Below are 13,084 nucleotides of genomic sequence, written 5' to 3'. Positions count from 1 at the left end.
AAACATGTCCAGAGGCAGAGAGAGGCAGAAGCATCCTTACGGAAAACACCATTTTGTGGGAACCAGAAGTGAGGAAGGGTATTCCCCTCAAATATCATTTATGACTACCGACCGATATGTGTTTCCATCCGTTTATTCATTCAGCAAATATTTCCTCCGCATCTAACCTGTAGCAGTCTTCTACAGCTGTGTAAGAAATTACCATAAACTGACCATCATAAAACAACACAAATTCATTGTTGCCCAGCTTGTCGGACAAGCTGGACATGGCACAACTGGATTTTCTGCTCAGAGTCTCACTGGGCAAAATCAAAATGTCAGTCAGAGCTGCAGTCCTGGTCTAGGTCTCAGGGTATTTTTCCCAGCTCAGTGGTTATTGGCAGAATTCAGTTCCTTGCGGTTGTAGGACTGAGGCATCCGTTATCTTGTTAACTGTCAACAGGGACTGCTCTTTGGAAGTGGCTCTCAGGTCCCGGCTATGTGACCCCTTCATCTCAGCAACAGAGACCCTCCCTCATGCTTTGTGTAAAATCTTACTCATGCTTTGAATGTCTAGCGTCTTCTTCTTCTTTCAACCAGCCTGAGAAACCTGTCTGTCTGTAAAGCGCTCACATGATCAGATCTGGCCTATCCAGGTCATCTTCATAATTTCCATATTTTAAGGTCAACAGATTTGAGACTTTAGTTACATTTGCAAAATCCTTTCATGGCAGTACTGAGGTTAGTGTTTGAATAACCAGGGGCTGGAATCTTGGGGACCACCTCATAATTCTACCTACTCCCTACTCCATGTTGGGCAAGCAATGAGGACACAGGGATGGCTGGCAAAATTCCCATCCACAAAGGACTTACAGTCAAGTGGATGTGGCAAATATAAAGAAGGGATTAGGTTAAAAGGCAATAATTACTAATTCAAGAAAAGAGCGATACCCTGTAGGACTTCAGAGAAGGCAGGATTCACTCTCTTGGGAAGAGTTTCCCAAAGGAAGTGACACTGATCTAGTCTTGAAGCACAGAAGAGGGAAGGCATCCCAGGTACAGGTTGCACCATTTACAAAGACCATGGCAAATCCAGAGAGTGACAAGTAAGTCAGGGATGCTGGATCTTAGAGGACAAGATGAGAAGAGATGGAAGACCAGGCTGGAAAAGTTGGTTGGGACCAGTTGGTGCAAGATGTCATCCCAAAGAAATGGGAAGCAACAAAAGATTGTAAGCAGGGACATGACGAAGCAAGATCTGTGTATTGGTGACAGGAGAGGTACCGAGGGTAAGAACTGGAGTCAGGGAAGTGTGTTCGGTGGTGTTTACAGTATTCAAGTTCCTCACCCTAACCCTATGCTTTTAGAGGGAGCAATATTCTTACTGATGCATCTGTGAGAGGCAGACAGGTGTCAGCAGTATGAGTCGTGTGCCACTGGTAACGTGTGTGGTACATGAGATGGTTTTAAATAGTGCGTGGACACAGCAGCAATGGCTCTAACTCAGAAAGAAAGTTATTCCTCTTCAGTTCTCTTCCCATCCTTTTAATAAGCTCCAGAAGAAGTTCTCGTTTTGGTGGTAGTCTATCTTTAACACCTTTCTAATACCTTTCCCCTCAGGCTCTACCTTCTGCAGCTAACAGGACCTAGCTTGCTTAATAGCACTTTCTTTCTGTGCATTATTTTCACTGGTATCTGTCATGTGTTACAGTCAGTATTGGATTTTCTTTATTTCATTGTGATAAAAAACATTGTTATTATTATTATTATTATTATTAAATAAGTGCATTTAAATTTTTTTTGTTTTTTGTTTGTTTGTTTGTTTTTTTAGCTGAGCCATCCTGCCACCTGTTGGCAGCTCAGCAGCAACTCAGCTCAGGAATAGAACCACTGTTGCTCAGAGCTCGCACTCTTGAGCGAGCTCTTAACCAACTGAGCCACTTGGCCGGCCATTTAAGTTTTTAATGTGAATTGCTATAAATAAAAATGTTAAATAAATAAGACTGCAGGTGGTACATATGCCACCAGAGAAAAATTGCAAAGGTGGTTTGCAAATGAGTTAATTGGGGACACATTGCTGTAATGGGGAGCAGGCAGGATTTGCAGCCAAATTTAAATTCAAGTCTTCCTTCTAACTTATTAGCTAGATGAGCCATGGATAATGCATAAACTTCTATGAGCCTCAGTTTCCTCCTACAAGTTTAGGAGACGATATACCTACTCAGAAGGTTGTGAAACAAAGTGTAAGAAGCATCTTCTAAGTTGCCTTGTACATCATGGGCACTTGGACTTCCCATAGTAGTGTTTCTCTGAAGAGTAGGAACCTCCATTTTTGGCAACACCAAATAGGAACTTACCTCCAGCACCGACTGAGTGTCAGTGCCTGGTAAATATTACCTAACAGTATTCATCTGCTTAGGATCTGGGACCTGGGGGCATAGGGAATTCTTAGGCTGAATCCAGCTGTTTTGTGAGAAACAGCTGATATCAGGAAAAGTGTTTGACTCAGAAGTGTGGCCAGCCCAGGTATCGTGGACCAGGACCCAAACCCCTTGACCTGGCCTTCTCTATGATCTCAGGATGCCACATCCTACAGAGATGAGTGGGAAGGACATCGGGATATTTCAATGTATGTGCAAATGAAGACACACGGAAAATATTTTCAATAGATACATTTCGGTTATCTATTGTGTAATAAACCACCCCAAACTAAGTAGTGTTAAACAACTACCATTTTATTACCATCTCTCATAATTCTGTAGGCTGACTTGGTTAAGATGGGTGGTTCTTCTGCTCTATGCATATATAATGTCAACTAGGGCTGTAGTTAACTGGGGGATTAGTTTGTCTGGGGCACCCAAGATGGCTCACTCACACAGCTGAAGTCTAACAATGTCATCCAGAAGGCAGCTGGGGCTGTTGTCCCTAGCATGTTGCTTTTCCTCCATGTGACCTCCTCATCAAGCTTTGGGGCTGCTTTTGTTGTTGTTCGACCTTGCATGGAGCAACATGTTTATGAAGCCATGAAAAGTGGCATATAAAAAAGGCATATAAATCTGTAGTGACGAAAAAAAAAGTCATTATATAAGGGTCACGTTCACCATAGAGGGTCCAGTATACCTAGGGCCACTTAAAATATTTTTGTACATTTCTCCAGGTACCTTTTACCACTCATTCAAATATCAGCTCAAAAAGAGGACATTTCTTTTTGTCCTTTTACCAAACTTTATTTATGTTCATGGAATTTATCACTACCCAATATATATGTACTTATTATCTAGATCTAGTATAAGCTCTACATCCCAGGCCCTAGAACAGTGTGTGTAAAAAAAAACAAAACACCTCAATTTTAAAAAATTTAATGTAGGCACACACATCCAATAAAACATTCACAGTGCTTTCTTTGGGGGAGTAAAATTAAGTGATATCTATCTATCCATTTATCTTATGTATTTATTTTTGCTTATGCATTCCTTCAACAGATATGTTTTATGTATGTGAATTTTTGAAGTTGTCAACAATGAATATGTATTATTTCCATATGAGAAATGATAATAATAGGTGACATTTACTGAGCACTCGCAGTGAATCAAGCAGTAAAGCTCAATACTTTACATGAATTAGCTCCAAATCCATGGGAGACAGGTAATGACCATGATCCCCATTTAGAATTCGTAGATAAGGGTCCTAAAGTTTGGGCAAGTTAAGTGAGCACAGGAGCTGGAATTCAAACCCCACAGCCTCTATGTTATAGCACAAAATGACTAACTAGGTCGATGTATACATGGTGACACATATAAGTTCATTATAAACAATAAGGAGGCAATTCACACAGGCTGCCTCATCAGAAGCTCACAAAATCTTATGAAGGAAGCCAGGAGACATTACCGTCCCCTCTTTAAAGGCAAATTCATGGGCCCCTATGACCATGTCTTGCCATCTGTTTCCTACCACACCTTTGTAACAGGTGCTTCCTCTCCCCTCCTCATAAGCCTTGCCCCCCACAATGTTTGGCTGGACAGATCTTTCTTAGCTCTTTCATGTACTGACTGAACGCACAGTTCTGTTTCTCTCTGGCAGGCTTGAGGCATTGCTGTTTATAAGAGAACCTGCAGAAGAATTCATATAAGCCAGAAGTTGGGAGACTGGGGTTGTGGTTTTGACACAGCCGCCAACTGAGAGCCTCAGTTTCCCCACCTGTAAATGAGCTGGTCGGAGTAACAGAGGCCTGAGGATCAATGAAGAGCTAATGTTTATCATGCTGGAAACCCAGATAAGGGGACCGCCTATGCATTTCCTCACCAGACACAAAGTCCATGTTCCCTAGAAACAAAAGCCTTGACCCCAGAAAATACAGCACATCGCTAAAATCATTCTAGGTACACAGAAGATGTATATGCTCTTGAACAGCATTGGTTCCCTATTACTGGTTGAGCCCTAACAAGAAATGTACTTCATTCATTCACTCATTCATTCAACAATCACTTATTGTGCACCTGTGAAACGCCAGGCAGATTTCAGTTGGGGATACAGCAATGAACTAAACACAGCACCTGCTTGCAGGAGCCTTATATTCTAGTGGGGAGACAATCAAGTAACTGAAGAGGTACATATAAAATAGTATATGATAAAAAGACCCCTGGAGTGATAATTCTCCTCTAGGGTTCCACAAAAGAAAGAGAGACGGTATCAAATTATGGCCATGTTTAATCCCTTTTTGATATGATAGCAAAATGGTAAAGAAGGGGCATAGAAATAGTATTGGCCTTGTCGTTACAAGACTTGGATTTAAATCACGGTTCTGAATTTAGTCTGTGAACTTGAACTAATTACTCTAACCTTTACAAGCTTCGGTCACCTCCTCTGTACAGTGGGGATAATAGCACCAGTTCTGCTCACTGTCCAGGGATGACGCAAGGATCAAACCAGACAGTGAAATCAAATAAATCATAAGCTCTGAGATTTCCCTGTTTTGTAAACATTCAGTTCTACACGCCAAGCACATTCAAGCCACCAATAAGTCAAGCTCCTGCTATGAACTTGAAAAAGTCCCAGTTCCGATCCTACCAGTGCCGTGGGATTGCACCTCAAGGCGTGAGACATTTTATATCGAACCATAGGGTGAGGAGATGCAGACATGGAAGGAAACAGAATCTGTCTAGCATGTTTCCCTCCCACTTGTAGATATTCGATAAAGTGGTCTCAATGTTCCAAAAGATCACCCTCTCTGTCTCAGTTTGTTACAAGGAGTAGCTGGTCCATGCTACAGTTGGTAAATTGATATTTAATAGTTTTCCTTTCTCTTAAGACTCTTATAATGGCAAAATTAAATAGATGAACATATGAAAGGATATATACCAAAACGATCACCAGTTGCTGGTTGGACTGCTGATAATTGGTTTCCTTCTCTTGCTTCTCTGTATTTTGTTTTCTTTAATATATATATATATATATATATATATATATATATATATATATATATATATATATATGTGTGTGTGTAGCATGCAGGTGCAGGAATCAGACAGCTAGAAGGGGCAACCCTGCAATTCGCCTCTCAATTCCAAATCTTTCTTGTGCCTCACATGACTGCTTCGGGTTTACAAGCCAGCGTGGATTTGTTGTCATAAGATGACGGGCTCCTCAAGGGTAATGCTGTTTTTTATGTCTTCTTCTCCTGCCATTTATAAATTTTCAAGATTTCCTAGCCAGGCCTTGTTCTTATCAAATTACAAACACAAGATGTTTTCTCCTCCCTAGGCCTCTAGAAAGCACCATGATGGACTCTTGTCCTTCGTTGGTTTTGAAGCCACCCGGCAAATATTTGAATCCAGGTTCTACTAGTTATTGGCTGAGTGACTTTAAAGAAGCTTTTTAACCTCTCTGAACTGCAGTTTTGTCATCTGTAAAATGGGTGGAAACAATTCCCACAAGGTAGATGGTGTAAGGAGTTGACAAGATAATGCATCTGAAGGGTTGGCATTGTGCCTGGCACCTGGTAGGGCCGCGAAATGTGATTGCCATTAATAAAAGTAGTCTTAGAAGCACTAGGGATTTTTCTAGGCTGGGAGTGGAGCTCAGGTTGTAACAGAAGAGTGGAATTGTGCAATCTTTAAGAACTCTGGCTCTGGACTCCAATGAACCTGATTTAAATCCTTGTTTCCTCCATTTGCCTTGAGCAAGTGACTATATTTCTCTGAGCCTTGGTTCCCTCATCTGCAAAATGGGCATTATAATATAATGTACCTTAACAGTGGTTTTCAAAATGTGATCCAGGACCCTGGAGGTCCCCAAGACCCTTTCAGGGGGTCCTCAAGGTCAAAACTAGTTTCATAATAGTGCTAAAATATTACTTGCCCTTTTTACTCTCATTCTCTCACAAGTATACAATAATTTTCCAGAGGCTATGTGACATGTAATGTTATCATTGATCTGATGGCTAGTAGAAAGTGTGTTTGTAAATGTCTGTTTTCATTTTTCTCCAATTTAATTCCTAATATGATTAATTCTAATATGGTAAATATCTATCTATATCTGTATGTAGATAAATATTTACATCTGTATATATATGTATATATGTATTGATAGATATCTAGATATATATCTTCCTCATAAACAAAAGCTATTTGGGGTCCTCAATAATTTTAAGAGTTTAAAGGAGACCTGAGACAACAAATTTGAGAATCGCTGACAAGATAGGGTTGTTGAAAAGATTAAGTAGCATCTGGCATATGCATACGAAGCACTCAATAAACATTACCCTTATAATTATTTATTCCAAAGCTCCTGAATCATATCAGATAAGGGTCTGCCTACTCCACCTACATGTAAAGCAAACTGGAATCATAGCACTTAACGCAAAAGTCACCCTTTTTTTATTCCCTGCTGTTAGTTTATACATTAAAGTTCAGTGCACACTAACTCTGACCAATTTAAGGACATTGCAGCACATCAGAATCCCCACAGTGTCCAGGTGATCCAAGTGCCCTAAAGACATGCGAACTCCATAGACAGTCCAGAGGGTTTACCCTGCTTGGCTACACCTTGACCCTTCCCATCCTATGACTCTCTCATCCAGCCTTAGAAGCAGGTGCTAGCTTGTGGGGTGGTGTAAAGGAAACGTGGCTTACAGAAACTCTCCTAAGTGACCATTGAAAGGAGATGCAGCCTCAAAAAAAAAAAAGCGTCCTTAAGGCTTCTGTAATTTCTATGGAAACAAAATGAAAACTGAACTCATTTTAAAAGGAGCGGGAAAGTGGTGTAATGACCTGAGTCAAGAGTAAGAGTAAGAGCTGGAAGAGTCAAGGTGAGCAATGTAAAAATATTACAGTTGGGGGGGGTGTACTTTTTTTTCTTTTACACGTCTAGAAAGAAAACAAAACAAAATAAAACAAAAACCAGCATCCCTAAATTCTGATGTTGATGGCATCAATTGAGGATGGTAAGTAGGTGAGGATCTTAGACAATAGGTATCAAATGAGTTTGAGATAGATGTGATGTGCTCTGGATCATAGTTATCAAGAAAGTTCTTAACAGAATCCTTTAAGAGCTGGGCATTCGCACCTCCAGTGTTTGAGCATCTATGTATGACCCCTCCCAGGCCAGGACCTTGTCTTATGCGTGAAAAAACAGACTCTGTATCAGCAATAACTGAACAAAATAGGTGCGAGCCAGTAAGAAACTTTTGCATACGAGCTATTTTTATTGCAAACATTTCTGGGGACCCAAGGTGTTATGTTAGAGAAGTTGGAGCCCTAGGGGAGACCCTCGAGAGCCCTTTTAGATACTTTCTTCTCCCCACCTTAGGAAACGAAAAAAGCCAAAAGGTCACCCGGTGCGTTGGTCAGGAGGTCAGCCCCCGAGGCCAGCTGTCCCCACCCCAGTCTCTGTCCTGGCCTCCCACCTCTCCGCCACACATGGCCACCTGTTGCTGCCCTTGTGCCCATAGCCGATGCGCAAACCACCGCTAGAGTTCGTTCTAATTCCCAGGAGCAGAGGCTGGCCGCGAAGCCCCGATGCCCCTTGCCTGCTGGTCCTCAGCGCGGGAGGGGACTCCGCAGGGCCTCCCAGTCCCGGGCTCCCTTCGTTTTCTCTCTGCGCTCAAAGTGTCAAAAGTAGACCCCAGACAGCATGCCCTTGCCCTTGCCCTTTGCTCAGTTCATACGCGCTCGTGCCCAGCTCATGCCCGGGAGGTGCAGACGTCGAGATGCCCAGGGAGGGGAAACGGGGGTCCATCCCGGCAAGAAAGATTGGCGCCCACAGGTTGCCCGGTGAGATTCTCAGGCGTCCTCCGGATCCCTAATCTCTTAGAGCTCCTAGCGGAGCACTGTTGCAGGAGAGCAGCTCCCAGAACGAACATGCAAGGTTCCCGAGGCCTCAGGAGCAGGACAGCTAGATCCCCGCCCGCCTGTGCTCTAAGGCGCCAGGAGGGGAGCCGCGAGGCGGTGGCGGTGAGGGATCTCCTCCCTCCGGAATTTCCAAAGTCCCAACTCTGAAAGTGACCTGCCCGTCTTCCGAGGGACTTCCCTGCGAGAGCAGCAGGAGTGTACATATCTCCGAGTCTGAGAATCCCAGCCAACGCCGGCCCTGCAAGAGTTGAAGTCAGCTCTCGGGGCTGTCTGTTTGTTTATTAAGGAAAAAAAGTTTCAGAATCTTAAACCAACCTTGGACCTGGCGCAAGCAGACATCTCATAATCTCCCCCAGCAAGTCACCTAATTTCAAGTAGTTATATAACGTAGGGCTTTTTTTTTTTTTCTTAACCTCCCTATACCCCAAGCCCTCTCATTACTATTCCAGGATTAAAATGTCTCTCTTAAAAAAAATTAGTTATTATTATTTCCCTGAGTTCAAAGACGAGAGAAGGCACAGGCAGCCCATTGGGCGCGTGGCAGCCCCACCCGCGCGCAGCCCCTCGCGCTGCGGGAGAGAGGCGCGGGGTACCCACCCCGGGTGCCGCCAGCTCCAGGCACGCAGCCGCGCCCCGCGGTCCCTCAGTCCGCCACTCCACGTGGTCGGGATCAACAGTTTGTTGAGCTCATCAGTGACACCTTGAACTTTTCATAAAGAAAATGGGTATTGCACCGGGAGGTTTCGGCTTCGGCCGCCCCGCCGCTGAGTCGTGCTTAATATTCAATGACCTCGCGCGCGCCTCTCCCCCCTCCTCCCCTCCCAGACATTCCACCGACTCCGTTACCGGGCTCAGACTTTTAAGTTAATTTACTGCCGAACCCCCTCCCCGCCCCCCAACCTTGGCTAGGAACCAGCGGCTTTCGAGCGAGCGTCCCCCCCCTCCCCACCCCAAGCCCCAACCTCCAGCTCCCGCCTGAAAATGACATTTCGCCGGCGTCTCCGGAGGGGGCTGAATTTCACTTTGTAACTTTCTGCGGAACCCGAGCCGGGGTGGCAGCTCGGGTGGTGGTATCGTATGCAAATACGCATGCTGACGTTACAGATCATGTGGGTTTTGGCGTAGATTCCCCACTGATCGAGACATTTTTTTTTCCCCTTTTTTTTTTTTCCCCTTCTTCTTCTTTTCTTTTTTTTTTTTTTTTCCTTTTAAAAAATTTGACCACTGTTCTCCGTACGGGGGCTTTCTCTGTCTGTCTGTCCGGCGGGCTGGCTCTCCCCCTCTTTCCCACGGAGCCCGAGCCGGGCGCCCGGTGGGGAGTGGGGAGTGGGTGGGGGCAGCCAGCAGAGTTCCATTTTGGAACGCCCGCGCCGCGTCTCCGCGTTCCCAGCCCGGGTCCCCGCGTTCCCAGCCCCGGCGCAGGTAAGAAACTTCGCCTCGGAGCCCGGCACCCCCCGCCCGGCGCCGCCAGCCCCGAGCCCCGCACGCCCGGCGCCGGCCACTCCAGCCCAACTTTCCCACCGCCGCCGCGGCCGCCGCCGCCGCCGCCACGGCTCCCGAAAATGTGTTGTTAATGGGACTTAAGCCGGGTTTGTGATCGGAAGGGGGGGCGGGGGGATTACGGAGAGGGGTGCAGGCTTTTTTTTTTTTTGAGGGAGGGAGGAAATAAGAAGACCCGGGGTGGGGGGAGAGATTTTTTTTTTAAGAGTTTTGATTACAAGTTTGGGTAAACGGGAGCCAGCCCGCGAGGAGGAGCAGGAGGAAAAACATGTCTACGTTTCCCTATGTCGACATAAGCCACAAAAAAATATGGCGTCCGCTTTCGACAGGGCGTTACGTAGACCCGACTCTGTTTTTTATTTATTTATTTCGTGGCCGGCTTCCCTCCCTTCTTGGCCCAACCGCGGCGCTTTGTGCAAACGGGGCAGGTCCCGCGGGGACGCCACCGGGACGTGGCCCCGTCTCGGCGGGTTTGGGCAGGCGGGGGGCTGCGTGTGTGTGTGCTCCCTTCCCTCCCCTCTTCTCCCCTCGCCTGGTGACGATTCGCCGTAATGTGGTGGCAGGAAGCATGACGCCGTGGGCTGAGGCTGCCTCTCCTCTCTCGTAGCTCCTGGTGGCTGCAGGCAGCGGGCGCGCGGCGCGGCGCGGGCGGGCGGGCGCCCGAGCTACCTGCCGCGGGCAGGGCCAGAGCGTGGCGCTGTCCCCGCGCCCCGCTCAGGTGCCGGGGCGCCCGCGTGGGGAGGGGCTGTGGGAGACCGCGGGGTCCCCGGGCTGGCTGTCCGCCACCGGCTGGCCCACGCCCGCAGCAGCCCGCCTCCACCAGCCCCAGCCCACGTTCGCCCCCGGAACGGCAGCTGGCGCTCTGCGTCTGCCCCGCAAGAGGTTAATCTTTGTTGGTGTGGCAGCTTCTTTGTGGCTTCCCTGGGACTTGGTAGGCTCGCCTTTGCAAACTTGTCCTATCCCCAGCAGCTTTGCAGGAGGCTGCGGAGACTAAGATGAGCGGAAAGTTGGAAACCGCTGAGCATCACAGGACGGTTCCCTTGGCCTCGTCGCAGCACGGTGCTCCGAGGCAGAGGAGCTCGCAGGAGGAGGGTGGTTTGTTAGGCTGGAGAGAAAACTTGACAGGGAAGCCAAGTTGCGATTTGCTCAGGCTGCCTTCCACCTGATTGATGGGCTTCCAAGCCAGTGGGGGTCTCTACCTTCAGCTGTTCCGCCATGGGCGCGGGTTTGTCCCAGAGGTGGGGAGGAGGGAGATGGAAGAATAACGACTTTCTCTGGACCCTTCGCATTTGAAAGAGACGCACCCACCTTGAGCCCCAGGGCTCTTTTGAGGCCCTCAAGTTCTTCTCTACCCAATCTCTACTGAGCACCTTCTGTCTCCAAGTAAGCATCTTCCTAAGTCTGAGGCAAGCCCTGATGAGCAGGATTTGAGGGGCACGAATCCCTCCCCTTCATCCCTCAGCTCACTCAGACCTCCCACAGTTACCCTCTTAAAACACACACACACACACACACACACACACACACACACACACTCCTTTATGGAGAGCAGAAATTAATGCCGGTTGAAGTGAAGGGGTTGAGGTCCTGAGAGCTCTCCAAGATTTCTGTCAAACAGTGCCTTTCTATCTATGAGGGCACTGAGTTTAAGCAGTTCAGTCCCAGGGCAGTAATGTCAAAAAGCATTTGGATGACAACCAAGTGGAATAAATATCTTGTAAAATGGCTTGTTTAATAGTGAAAATAGATTAATGGTGCTGTTAAGTGCTTGAATAGGACTAACCTAAAGGCTTGATTTAAGTTTAAAGGGAAAGTTATATAGAGCTGTATACATCTCTTCTTTTAAGGCCAAAGGGGGAAAATTCTACAAGTAAGATTGAAATGTGTCACTGACAATAACTGGACCCGTGAACTGTGGGGATATCTTTGCTGTTTAAAAGCTCCACTCCTTGATTGTTCTGTGCACAGGTACCTTCGGGCCAGGTTTGATGGCAACTAAGGATCTACCTGAAGTTAACAGATCTTAAGAGGAAAATCTAGAGGCCAGGGTTTTAGGGTAAACTAAATACAGCAAGTCCTCACTTAATGTCATCAATAGGTTTCTGGAAACTGCAGCTTTAAACTAAACAATGCATAACAAAACCAATTTAACCCTAGGCTAATTGATATAAACAAGAGTTAAGTTCCTATAGCCTATTTCTGATCATAAAATCATCACCAGGGGCCGACCTAGTGGCCGTTGGTTAAGAGTTGACTTGGGTCACCAGCTCTGAGCAGCAGGGCCTGGTTTGGATCCCACATGAGGGCCAGTGACTCTGCGCCCTCTGCAGCTAAGATGGTGAACAACTGAGCTACCGTGAGTTGCCCACAGCGGCATAGGCTGCAGCCCCTGCTGCAGTGGGCAACCGTGAACTACAGTGAGTGGCTGGCAGCCAGCATGAGCTGCCGGCGGCAGCCCTGAGTGACCATCCAATGGCTGGCGAGCGACTACCTCACCCGGGGAAAAGCGCAATGATAATACCAACATGGGCCAGTGAAGCGACGTCCTCCACAACTAGACTGAAGAACAAAAGGACAGCAACTTGTCTGTTCCCTTCCTCGATTCCCCAGCGCTGTCCCCTCCCCAGTTCCCCAATTAAAAAAAAAATCTCCGAACTTCTAAATAAAGACCCAAAACACGTCTAATATTAAACAATGACATAAATGTGAGCTATACATTCACTTAAGAAAGATTAATAAAAACAAGCAACAATTATTTTTCCAACTCACTTATTCCAGTCCAGGGTCTCGGGTGGCCGGTCCCTATAGCTCAGGAGGCAAGGCGAGAACTCTTCCATGGCAGGGCGCACTCACACACCCCCGCACTCGCTCAGACTGGGACAATTTAGGCACACCGGTTCACCTAATAGACACATCTTTGGGATGGGAGAGGAAACCGGAGACCCCGGTGGAAAGCCACGAAGACATGGGAAAAACAAGCAAACCCCACACTGACAGTGGCCCGGGCTGGGAATTGATTAGTTTTGACTCATCAACGTAAGAACGAGACGACGTCGGATGAAATGACGTCATTTGAGCACCTGATGTATATTAAATAATCCCCACTTAAAGGAAAAGCTCAAAATGACAGAGCTGTTTGTTAGCCTCAAGAAGGGTCTTCTCCCAGATGTAAATGCAGTGTATCTTGACATGCCCCCATAGGGCTGAAAGGTGACTTCACTCCCAAGTGTCTCATCCACACGAGGGCTATGTTATTC

At 46.7% G+C, this 13,084-nt stretch overlaps 1 protein-coding gene across 3 annotated transcripts in view; it reads left to right on the top strand.

Annotated features, from left to right (window-relative positions):
* The first annotated feature begins 9,547 nt into the window (after positions 1–9,547).
* Positions 9,548–13,084, top strand: part of ZHX2 (zinc fingers and homeoboxes 2) — a 148,387-nt gene continuing 144,850 nt past the window's right edge. For all 3 annotated transcript variants that reach the window (XM_019629692.1, XM_019629693.1, XM_019629694.1), the window contains exon 1: positions 9,548–9,749. The gene's annotated coding sequence lies outside the window, so the exon portion shown is untranslated. The remainder of the gene's footprint in view (positions 9,750–13,084) is intronic.

This window comes from Hipposideros armiger, unplaced genomic scaffold, assembly GCF_001890085.2.
Source record: "Hipposideros armiger isolate ML-2016 unplaced genomic scaffold, ASM189008v1 scaffold_863, whole genome shotgun sequence".
Lineage (NCBI taxonomy): Eukaryota > Metazoa > Chordata > Mammalia > Chiroptera > Hipposideridae > Hipposideros > Hipposideros armiger.
Note: the sequence above shows the minus strand (reverse complement) of the source record. Positions and strands in the feature narration are given on the sequence as shown.